Genomic DNA, 11,939 nt, shown 5'->3' with positions numbered 1-11,939 from the left:
TAGACTTACCCCAAGAGGCCTGAGGATAGTAGTGCAGGCTAGGAGAGTTAGCCGGTGGTGCAGGCCCAGGGAAGCAGAGCGAGGTGAGGGCGGGGCCAGGACCAGAAGTGGTGCTCCTGGAGCCCAAGAAAGGGACTGGGTTGCTCTGGGTGCGAAGGGTCAGGAAGCAGTATTGGTTCCCCAGGTGTCTGGGGCCCCAAGACTAGGGGTGGCGCAGGGCTCAAACTAGGAGTATAGAACGGCGAGGGGGGGGATGGAAGGGTGAATGTGGCTTAGGGAGTCCCTGCGTGGAGAGCTGCGCAATAGACTTACCCCAAGAGGCCTGAGGATAGTCTTTATTTATTTTTTATGTGTGAGTGTTATGCTGTATGTATGTAAATGCACCATGTCACGCAGTGCCCATAGAGGCCAGAAGAGGGAGTCAGAGCCCCTAGAACTTGAGTTATAGATGGTTGTTAGCTGCCATGTGGGTGCTGGGATTTGACCCCGAGTCTTTTGCAAGAATAATTACTGCTCTTAACTGCTGAGCCATCTCTCCAGCCCATGTAATTTCATTCTTTATGATAGAATAAAACTCCTTTGTATATCTAGATATACTTGAGTTTCTTTAGCCATTCCTCTATTAATACGTATCTTGGCTGATGTGGTTAGTGCTGTAGTAAGTATGGATGGTCAAGTATCTCTGTACTGTGCTGACTATAGTAGTTAATGAAATAATTTAACAGGATATTTTGTTAGTTTTTCTAAATATTTCTCAGAGAAGAAAATCACAGTTATACAAAATGAACTTGAAAAACATATAACCAGTCTCTTTGGAACCATTTTAAGGAAAGTTGTAAAAATGAAAATTCACTTTGCTTTTACACTTTTTTGGCCTTACCATGTTTGAAGTGGACAACACAGTCTCATCTGAAATCTTGTCTCTTCATAATAATTTCATAGTGAGGTACATCTCTTTCCAAGAAACAAATGGAATATCACCCCTTGGTGTTTCTAATGCTCCCTTTGAGTCCATATATCTTCCACATCATGCATACATTAACTTAGTGGATATTTTTCGGGGAATATGAAGAAATTTGTTATTAAACTATGGTAGGTATAAAGATTCAAAGAGGTTTAAAGCCATTGATCAGGGGGTCATGGTGATGTTTAAGTCAGTAAGAATGCTTGCTGCACAAGCTTGAGGACCCGAGCTTGGATACCCAGCACCAATATGAAAAGCTAGATATGGCCGTGAATGCCTATAACCCCAGGACTGTGGAAGGCAGAGACCAGGGCAGAGGGTGGATGGCTGGAACTTGGTGGCTGATCAGCCAGCCTAGCCAAAAAACAGAGTTCCAGGTTCAGTGAGAGACCATGCCTCAAGGAATTAAGCACTGGAAGAGGACACCCAATGTCTTCTGCATGTGCATGGGTGTACCTGCACACAAATGTGTGCACACCTGTTTACACACACATGCACAAACTCACACACACTGATCAGGAGGATCCATCCCATGCCACCAATGTTAGCAGTCTAGGAGCAGTCATTTCAAGAGCTGACTTCCAGTACTCAATGCAGTAAAATTCCATCAAACTTTTCAAAGCCATCTCACAGAATTACTGAGAAAGAAATATGTTCATCATATCTGAGCAATATTACTTCAAGACTTTAATGAGGAAATTATTGAAACACACTATGGCATTCACTGAGTTTGGGGATAGGTGACAAGAGTGAATTTGAGGTTTTGGGAAAAAAAAGGGGGTTACTGGGTTTGAAAAAGGAAGTGACCAAAAATAGGAAATGAAGGAGAAGCAAAAGAGATTTAGTCAGTTAGGAAATACCTGGAAACCTCACTTTCTACAAGAATAAAACAAATCCTGTATACTTATAAGAAACTAATAGATGAATAGCAGTGGCTGCAATATGCCAGTGTGTCACTGTCTGGAAAATACTATTGTTTAGTGTCAGTTACAGCCGTTAGCCAACTTGCAAAGGAACAAATATGCCAAATGGAAAATGTGAAAGAGAAGGAACAGGCACCACAGTACTAGATCACTTCTGTCACCTCTCAGAATTACCCCGTCCCTTTAAACTGATGAACCGCGGCTTCTGCTTCCTTGCTGCTGTAACAGATTAGGGAATGTTAACAATTTGACTTGCAAAAAAAATGTAGAAGATACTTCATTTCTTTGAATGAAAAATATATATATACATAAAAAAACTATAAATCTACTTTAAAAATTCACCCATGTATTTAGGAAAGACCACCTAAAATATACTAGGTTTTCCATGTTTCTTTTGGTTTATATGTTTATATATTAATTTCTATTGACAGAACATTTTATAGCTGCCCTAAATTAAAACTTCTATGTCCTAAAATAAATTTTTAACTGATAATGCAAATTATATAAATAATGGACAAAATATTTTACCTTATATTATACTTGGCTATTTTTAAACCATTTTTGTAAAGAACTCATTTGATAAAGATAGGCTGTCTGGAATGAAAACCTGTGTGTCTTGTGTTTAAGCTCAGACCAGAAAGAACAGTTTTAAGTATCTAAAGGAGTGATAATACCTTTATTAGAGTTAATGTGCTCTTTCAATGTATGGAAGTATGTCATAGAACTTAACTGTACCTGTTGGTGGTGTAGTGCCTCCTTTTTCAATCAACTGCATGTTTTCAACCTAAGTTTACTTAAAGTTTCTGAAAAGAAATGTACAAAGACAGCATTCAATTAAGGATTAATCACTATGGCAACTTAGATGTGGTGACTGGAGGGGGAGGATGTATTCTCCCCTCAGTTTCCTGCCAGCTGTCATAGTCAACCTCTGCTGCCTGAATCCAAGCCAAAATATAGAGTGTGACCAACTCTAAGAAACTATATCTGTATTTTTATAAATTGGTACAAGTATCAGACTCTAAAAGAAGACTTAATCCCCTGAATGGGATGACAGACACTTGGCACTCCTGCCAGTGTTTGAGAGAAAAATAACAGGTCACTTTGTAGTAAAACCTGGATTAATAGTAAACCCTTCTTTATGTTATTGCAGTGTGGTGTAAATGAGAGAACTAAGCGAGCTGTCAGGCTGGGATGGGAGCGGCCGGGGGAGTGTCCTTTTATAACCAACACAGGTTTAAGTACTGTTGAGAATGCTGTAAATGCAGAATGTTGTGTTAGCAAGAACTTCTCTTGTATTTGTATTAGATCGGCATTTTGCAGATTACTTAAAGCAAGGGTTTTGAGAACTGTAGTAGATTTGATTGCAGCATGTTTATAAGGCTTTTGGAGTCAGCAAGGAGGGATGGATAAGCAGACTTTGGGGAGATAGAACATTACATTATCCTATTTTTCAGGATAATGAATGGCATGATGGTTTAAAGTAATTGTTCACAAATGACTGGTTAATGAAGTAGTCCAGTGAGATTTATGGTTTCATGTTAACAGAATTAACTCTTACTGGGTAGGATTTTTCTTGGGCCTGTTAATTTTTCTTCTTTATCTACCTATTAACTTTATGGTGTTGTATATAAGACAGATTTTTTTCAAGTAATTTAAATAGAGATTAAGATTTTAAGATTATTGGGTATGTATTCACGAGGTTGTTACTAGTATTAGCATGAAAAGGGCTTTGTGGTTCTGTCCCTAGAAGTAGGATTGATTGTAGGTGATACTCTGTTCCACAAAAATAGCGTATCATTGTAGTGAAGAATACGCACTTACTAAATAGAAAGGAAGAGTCAATGTTATACAAAAACCTGTTCCCATTATGGCTGGGGCCCATGAAAAGTTGTGACACCCTTCATAGTGCCCAAACATGTTCACCTCCTTGAAAAAAAAAGCACTGAAACCCCTCAGAATAGACTATGAATTTTTATTATTGTAATTATGATCATTTTTTATCAGTAGAGGTAAAGAGTAACTTCTTTGGGGCTGTATAAGTACCTATTATGCTTTGCCCATAGTACGAATAAACAACTCTTAGAATACCTTATAATATGCCTGGTGCAGTCATCTAATTTTATTAAAAACCTGGCTTGAACTATGACTGGTTTCCTTTGAAGAGTGATAGAGCACACACACACACACACACACACACACACACACACACACTTTTCTTTTTTTAAGAAATAACAAACAGCTAACAATGAACGACAATAACAAAATAATTTTTGCTTATTAGGAACTATGGTGGTATTCTAACTTTTAGCTGGTGATCCTTCTGATTTCATATATAAATTTGCTTTGATGACTTCTTGGTTTAGACTAGCTGGAAGAATCTAATAGTTTACAGAATGCCATTTCTTCAGATGCCTTCTAGGTAACAGTCACTATAAAAGTTGAGAGGTAAAAGCTTCACTCAACTCTGGCTGACTCTACCTAGTGACCTCAAGTATGTGAAACACTTAACAACCCTTTTCAAATTGTATTTTATCCCTCTTTGAAAACCATAGTATCAATTGGACATGGCCACTTATTGGAAGCACCTACTGCCTTGTCATTTGAGAATGCTGCTTCTGCACCCAGAATTCTGAGTTTTCCTGGGTTAGCAGAGTAAAATTAGGAAGACAAGAAATCATCATCACTCACGATTTAAATAGGAATTCTCGGGGGGCTGAGAGATGGCTCAGTGGTTTAAGATCATTGACTGCTCTTGAAAAGAACCTGGGTTCAATTCCCAGCACCCCCATAGTGACTAACAGCCATCCTTAACTCCAGTCCCAGGGAAATCCAACACACTTCTACTGACTTTCTCAGGCATTACACAACACAGGTGCACTTACACACATGCAGGCAATACACTCATACACATAAAATAAAAATAATAAAACATTTTTAAAAGAATTCTTGGGCAATATTTAACCCACATATTTTGTTTTATTTTTTATTTTACTTTTTATTTTTATTTATGTGTATGAGTGTATTGCCTGCATGTATGTGAGTGCACCCATGTCATGCAATGCCTCAGAGGTCAGAAGAGGGCTTCAGACTCCCCTGGAACTGGAGTTAAGGATGGCTCGTAGCCACCATGTGGGTGCTGGGAATTGAACCTGGGTCCAAGAGCAGTCAGTGCTCTTAACCATTGAGCCATCTCTCCAGCCCCTTGTTTTACTTATTTTTGAAATGAGAAGCAAAGTGACTCTCAGGCCTTCTTTTAGTTTTAGCCTTCACTCTTCAAGGGAAACCAACCATATTAAAAGCAATGTTTGTTTGTTGTTTGTTTTTAAAGAAACATTTTTTTAAAGTATAACATTAGAGAAAAACTCAGGAATCTCAAGTGTGAATTTTGACAAAGTGAACACGTTTGTCTCATCACCTCCAAGATCAAGAAATACCTGTCTCCTAGCCTCCTCCTCCAAAGGCAGTAACTACCATGGCCCCTATGAGCATATAATTTCTACAGTCTGTATAAATAGACAACTCACATGTTATGATGTCTGGCTTTAACATTGTTTGCCAGGCTTTGTCCATGTTGCTTTGTGTAGCAACAGCTCATTCTTTCTGATTGCACTAGAAATTTTCATTGTAAATAGATCACAATGTGTTCATCTTTACTACTATTGATGGGTGTTTAGGTTTCCAGATCCTGATTACTACAAATATGCTGTTTTGGACATTTGTATCCAGGAGCGGAACTAGTGCGTTTTGCAGTTGCCTGCTAGCCAGTCTCTTTCCATCTTGCCTCTCTCTTTGCACATCTACTTTTCACATTAAAGCTTTGTGAAAATCTTTTTCTTTTCTTTTTTTGATAATTTGCATTTTTATTGAATTTTTGCAATTTTCATACAATGTAATTGTAAGTTGATGGTATTTAGATCCCCTCCCTTATCCACACCTCTCCTGAGAGCCCCCACCCAATTTAATGTATTCTTGTGTGTGTGTGTGTGTGTGTGTGTGTGTGTGTAAATAAGGCCTATAGAGACTGATTTGTGTCCCCAAATGTCCTTCAGTGCGAGTCCATTCACTGGAGCCTGGTTAACCTACCAAGAGTCCCATCCTTAAAAGAGACTGTCCCTCTCACTCCCAGTAGCCATTAGCTGCCAAAATTTCCTTAGGCTGAGTTGATGTTTTTGACTTACTTCCATGTCTATGCTGGGATTTTTTTCTGGTTTGAGATTGAATGGGACCAGGTAGGTTTTTATAAAATTAAATGACTGCATCAGGTTCAGAAACACTGTCCGCTTCCACCTTTGTGTCTCTCTCACCTTTTTTGCTTTTCTCGTGCTTTACCCTCACTTCCTTTGATCTCTGCTTGGAGAGTCCAAGTTTGCTTTTCCAACACGATATGACATATCAATCTTAGCTATTAAATTTCCAGGATACCTAGTTTTTGAAGAAGTTCTTTTACAGTTAGACCAAAACCAGTTAAATTGAATACATCCCTCCTTTTCAGAACTCTGTCTGGTCTCAAGAAGTACAGTGAGGGTTTGGTAGGTAGTTCAGTGGACAAAGCAAAGTGGGACACAAGCATGAATACCTGAGTTCAAGTCCCCAGAACTCATCTAAAACTGGGCGTAGTAGCATGCGTTTGAAATCCCATTGTTCCTGCAGTGAGGTGAAAGATGGAGACGGAAGAATCCCTGGAAGCTTGCAGGCCAACTATCCTTGTATATACAGCGGCTCCACATGCACACAGTGGCACACACATGCCCTCAGACACAATCATGGACACACACACACACACACACACACACACACACACACACACAAATATGATGAAACTATAGGCAATATTAACTCTACCAAAGATTTTTTTTTGGAAAAATCATAATTTTTACTCTTTCTAAATATTAATTGTGGTTAATCTTAGTGGTCAATATGACTGGGTCAAGAGATGCCTAGAAATTGGTAGCTAATCATTGGGTGTGCATTTCCTGTTATTTCAAGATGGAGTGGGAAAGCTCCTCCCTGAACATTGGCTAGGAATCTGGCTAGAATGAGGAAGCTCCCTCACACAGCAGCTTGACCCTTTGTGAGTGGGTACATTTGCTGCTGCTGTTGCCAGTAGCCATCAGTTTACAGACTCTTCAGCCTTTGAGTGTCAGCTCACATCAGCAACCTTCCAGGAAGCTTCCAGGCCTTCAGCTTCAGATCAGAGCTACATCATTGGTCTCTAGTGTTCTAAGACTTTCACCTTCTTACTGGGTTCTGTGGCTCCTAGCCTAGGGATAGTGAGATTATTCAACCTCTGATTGTATAAGTCCATGTAATAAATCTCCTCATGTTGAGGCGAGGTGGGGGGATTGATTTACATTTGTATATTTCCTGCCCATAATAGCCTTTAGCATTGATTGTCATCCAAATCTCTCTGCTGTTCAAGGTGTTCCTCAAATGCATCATCTCCTCCACAGTCTGCTAGTTCCCTCCTCAGCTGGAAGTGCGCTCCCCTTCCTTCCTTCTCTTAACCCTTTTTCTTCTTTCCCAGCAGTGCTTTGTATGGCCAGTTCATTCGCTAAAATAGAACTTTCAGAGTTGTGTAAGAACTTATCTCTTCTAGTAAGCCCTAAGCTTAGATTATCCAAGGAGGATATATTTCATACTCACTCTTGATAAGCTAAAATGATATATAGAATTCATACTTTTTGAATAAATATTTTTTCAGCAAATTTAAGCTTTTAGTTGTCAAGGTAAAGTGCCCTCAGCCACTGTTCTGGTCTGTGGTGGTTTTTTTTTTTGTTGTTACTGGTGTTGTTTGGATGTGGTATTTTGTAGTGCTAGGAACTGAACCCAAGGCCTTCCATTTGCTAGACAAGCATCATACCACTGAGATGTATCCTGTATTCTGATCACTTTAAGTGGTTTGAATTATCCTTTTCATGAACACTTCATAGTTTTCCTGGAAATCACATTGTTCAGAGTTACCTCTGAATGTTTCCAGCCAGGGGATCCTCCATATCTAGATGGGAAGTTATAGTGTTCTGACACATTCATTTTGGTTTTGACTACTCTTCAGGCTCATAACTCCCTCTCCAAGTCAGGCTACTGGCTAGAGTTTCTTGTCTCCAAGGTGAGTCCTAGACACTCATCTCCTACCACCTCCACCTTTTCTGTCTTAGAGCCAGCCTTAAAGAAATTCCCTGACAAGACCCTCCTCATTCCAGTTGTATCCTGTCCCATCCCCCTAGAGGGAAGGGTGCTTCTCAGAGAGGTGGAAAGAACACTGGGCAGATAGGCCTTGCTGGTTTCCCCATCTAGCCTTTTTTTCTTTTTTTTTTTCAGTCTTTTTGAGACAGGGTCTCCCTGTAGCTCCAGCTGTCCTGGAACTCACTATGTATGGCCTTGAGCTCACAGAAATCCACCTGCCTCTGCCTCCAGAGTGCTGGGATTAAAGGCGTGCGCCACCACGCCCGGCTAATCTAGCCTTTTAATAGTCATAGCTATGCAATAAAATCTCCATAAAAACCCAGGGGGACAGGGTGGAAGATCTTAACAGCAGGGCATGTGGAGGTTCCCAAAGTGGGCATAGAAGCTCAATGTCATGCCCCTCTCCCAACCCTACCATCTGCATGTGCTTTATGTGAACTATGCTGAGTAATAAACTAGTAAACACAAACAAGTGCTCCAAGATCTTAAGTTGCTCTAGCAAGATAACTGAACCCAAGGAAGGATTTACAGCCAGTTTTTCAGACATACAGGTAAGATAAATTGGGACTTGCAGACATCTGAAGTTGAGGAGAGGCTTGTCTTGGGGAGACGATGCCAGAATTGAATTAGAGGACACCCAGTAAGTGTCCACTGTTGCTGGTTAGTAGAGGAAAAATCTCCACATACTAATAGAGGAAGTCTTTTGTTTGGATTGTGACGTGAAGACACTTATTTCCCCTAAACAAAGAAATGTTCCAGGTTTGCATGGAGTTCCACACCTCTAACCATATCATCTGTTGTAGGAGGCTCACTCCGGGTGGACTCAATTCAAGTTTGATTTCCTCTGTAAATCAGTCATCAGAGATCACTCTATTCTAAGCTTCTTTGGCTCCCATTCTTGATGCCAGTCATCACTGTAAATGTGATAAGCTTACTGTTATTTAATTTCATGTGTATCTGTTCTTCCTCATGTATGATATAAGCTACTTAAGGATCAAGACATAACAAACACTGTAAACATCACCACCACCACTTAGCAATAGCAGCACCAAGTGGGCCTTCAGATAATACTTGTTACTGATAGTTCCTGAATCTACATAAAGCAGATCCACATAGTCATTGTTTACAGTAAAAGCCCTTCAGCCACAAGTTAAAGTATTTATACTGGCAGGTAATGTAGACATATTGGTTAGGTTTGAGCAGCATGCATGCTAGTATTCTCATGTTCATTGTTTGTCATCTTTGGTTATATTGCTGGCAGAGGAAGCCTCCTGAAGAAAGGAGAAAATGGAGCATGATGTTAGAAAGGTCTCTGCCCTGTGCTTGATCATTTGTCAGCAGTCAATCTAAAGAATCAGTCTTATGACATCATCTTCTGTGTTCCACAGTTCTGTGAAATTTCTTTAATTTTTTTACATTGATTTGTGTGTTGAGGGGTACACATGTGTATGTGCCATGTGCCATGGCATGTATATGGAGGTCAGAGGACAGCTTCCAAGAGTTGGCTTTTTCTGTCCACCATGTGGATGCCAGGGATTGAATTCAAGTAATCACATTTGACAGCAAGTACCTTTACCTACCATCTCACCAGCCACAGTTCTGTGGAATTTTTTATTGTAGACAGGCATGGTGGTATACATCTATATATTTCTAGCATTTGAGAGGCTGAGTCAGAATTGTAAATTCAAGACCAGTTTAGGCTACATGGTAAATTTTAGGCTGAGAACACAAACGGAGAGACTGTGTCTCAAAACCATAACAAAATGAAGTTGCATTAGACAGTAACTGTTATACCTTCTGGGAAGAAAGCAGAGCTTTAATTACCAACTTCACTTTCTTCCTCCTCCCCAAACAGGTTTTGGATTTGAATTTGCTGGTTTTTTCAGGCTTGAATGTCATTTTAAAACATACACAGAAAATGTGACTTCAATATATATTTGTGGTAGGTCCTCTAAGCAGATGACTTTTTCCCCAGATAGTGGGTTAAGATTTAGGAGTAGCTTTTAACCTTAAGTTTTTGTTGAATAGAGAAAACTGAATTACAGCAACCTTGCATGATTAATTTAAGTGTTTTCACCTTCGTATAAAGATCCTCAAAAGGTTGTGTCATTTTAGACTCAGCTGCTATAATGAATTTACTTTCACTGTGCTGTATGTTTTTATAGTACTCCTAGTTCCTTGCTTTGCAAAGATAAGCAAATTTATGACTTTATATGTGTTTACAGTTTGGCCTTTAACCAAAGAGATTTCTTTTGTTTGAACAGATGTGTAAACAAAAACATTGCTGTCTCAGACTTCATTGCTGAAAAAGGAAACTGATTTGTAGTCTTCTTGGGGTAATTGGCATTATCAGGCTGATGAGAGGGTATGGCCACATGTGGTGACCTCAAGAATAACACACACACACACACACACACACACACACACACACACACAGAGTGGGGGGGAGAATAGTTAATTTGCAAATTAGAGTAGTCTTCTTGGGGTGATTGGCATTATCAGGCTGATGAGAGGGTATGGCCACATGTGGTGGTGACCTCAAGAATAACACACACACACACACACACACACACACAGAGTTGGGGGGGAGAGAATAGTTAATTTGCAAATTAGAGCTAGACAAGCCTAAACTGGTATATATAGAAAGAAGCAGGGGCTACCTCATTACTCCAAACAGAAAGAACTACTGAAGATAAAACAGAATGGTCAGATAGTATTATTTGGAGAATCTGATTTTTTAACTCCTGGGTGGTATGGAAAAACCTACCCTGATGTTTAAAGTCAACATTAAAAATTTGGCTAAGAATATGTGTGTGTGTGTGTGTGTTGGGGGAGGGGAGTTGTGTGTATATGTGTGTGGTGCATGTAGAGGCCAGAGGACCCAGGTATCATACCATTCTTAAGGCACCATCTACACTGTTTTCTGAGCTGATCTGGAAGCTACTGGCTAGACTGGCTGACCAGTGAGCTCCAGGGACCCTTCTGTCTCTGCCTCCCCAGAAGCAGATTACAAGCATCCTCCACTACACCCACTTTTTATAGGTTCTAATGATCAAACTCAGATATTCTGTGTATTTTATTTGTTTATTCATTTAGTTTGTATATGTGTATGCAGAGGTCCATAAACCCTGGTGGATGGAGGACAGTGTTCAGGGGCAGGTTCTCTCCCTGTACACTGGGTCTTCAGGATTGATCTCGGGTCATCAGGGTTAGCGACAAGCACCTTTACCTGCTGAGCCATCTTGCTCACCTCAAACACAGATCTTCATGCTTGTGTGGCAGTCACTTTACTAATGTAACTTCATCCCCAGCCCATTTCTTCATTTTTTTTTTCAGGGAGTTAAATCCTCTCTGGCTCCTCACTCCATGGGGTCCTTCAGGCTGTAGTCTGGAACCATCCACTGAGGGCTGCTGTGTTTCTGCTCTACTCATTGCTATGTTACTTCTTTAGTTTTGGCACCTAGAAATTTTGCTTTCTTAATTTTAAGCTCAAATACAATTTTTTGTAAAACTGTCTATTATTTCTATTTTTGGAGTGGAATGCAAATTTTCCACCTACTCAGACTTGTCAGGAAACTTGAAAACATGTCATTTTTTTTTCTTGACCCACTATTTTGGGTCAATTCACATTAAACAAACAGCTCATATTTTGTGAAATAAGTTTGATTTTTTTTAATATTTTAAAAGTACTAAGTATTCTTTAGCCCAACAGAGGTTGAAAAGTAGGACTTATGATATTGGCTTCTTATTTGTCATATAAAGATTGCTCATTTTTTCTACTTTGTATACTTACATAAAATTAAATATCAAAAATTTGAATAATTTTGAGAAAAATTACAAATTTAAATTTTTTGAATAGACTTTAATTT

At 39.5% G+C, this 11,939-nt stretch overlaps 1 protein-coding gene across 5 annotated transcripts in view; it reads left to right on the top strand.

The window, feature by feature from the left end:
* Ercc6l2 (ERCC excision repair 6 like 2) overlaps nt 1-11,939 on the top strand; it is a 131,293-nt gene that overhangs the window by 111,566 nt on the left and 7,788 nt on the right. The window lies entirely within an intron of this gene.

Source organism: Nannospalax galili, unplaced genomic scaffold, assembly GCF_000622305.1.
Source record: "Nannospalax galili isolate Female #2095 unplaced genomic scaffold, S.galili_v1.0 scaffold467, whole genome shotgun sequence".
Taxonomy (NCBI): Eukaryota; Metazoa; Chordata; class Mammalia; order Rodentia; family Spalacidae; genus Nannospalax; species Nannospalax galili.
The sequence above is the reverse complement of the archived record's forward strand: the minus strand, read 5'-3'. Positions and strand labels throughout refer to the sequence as shown.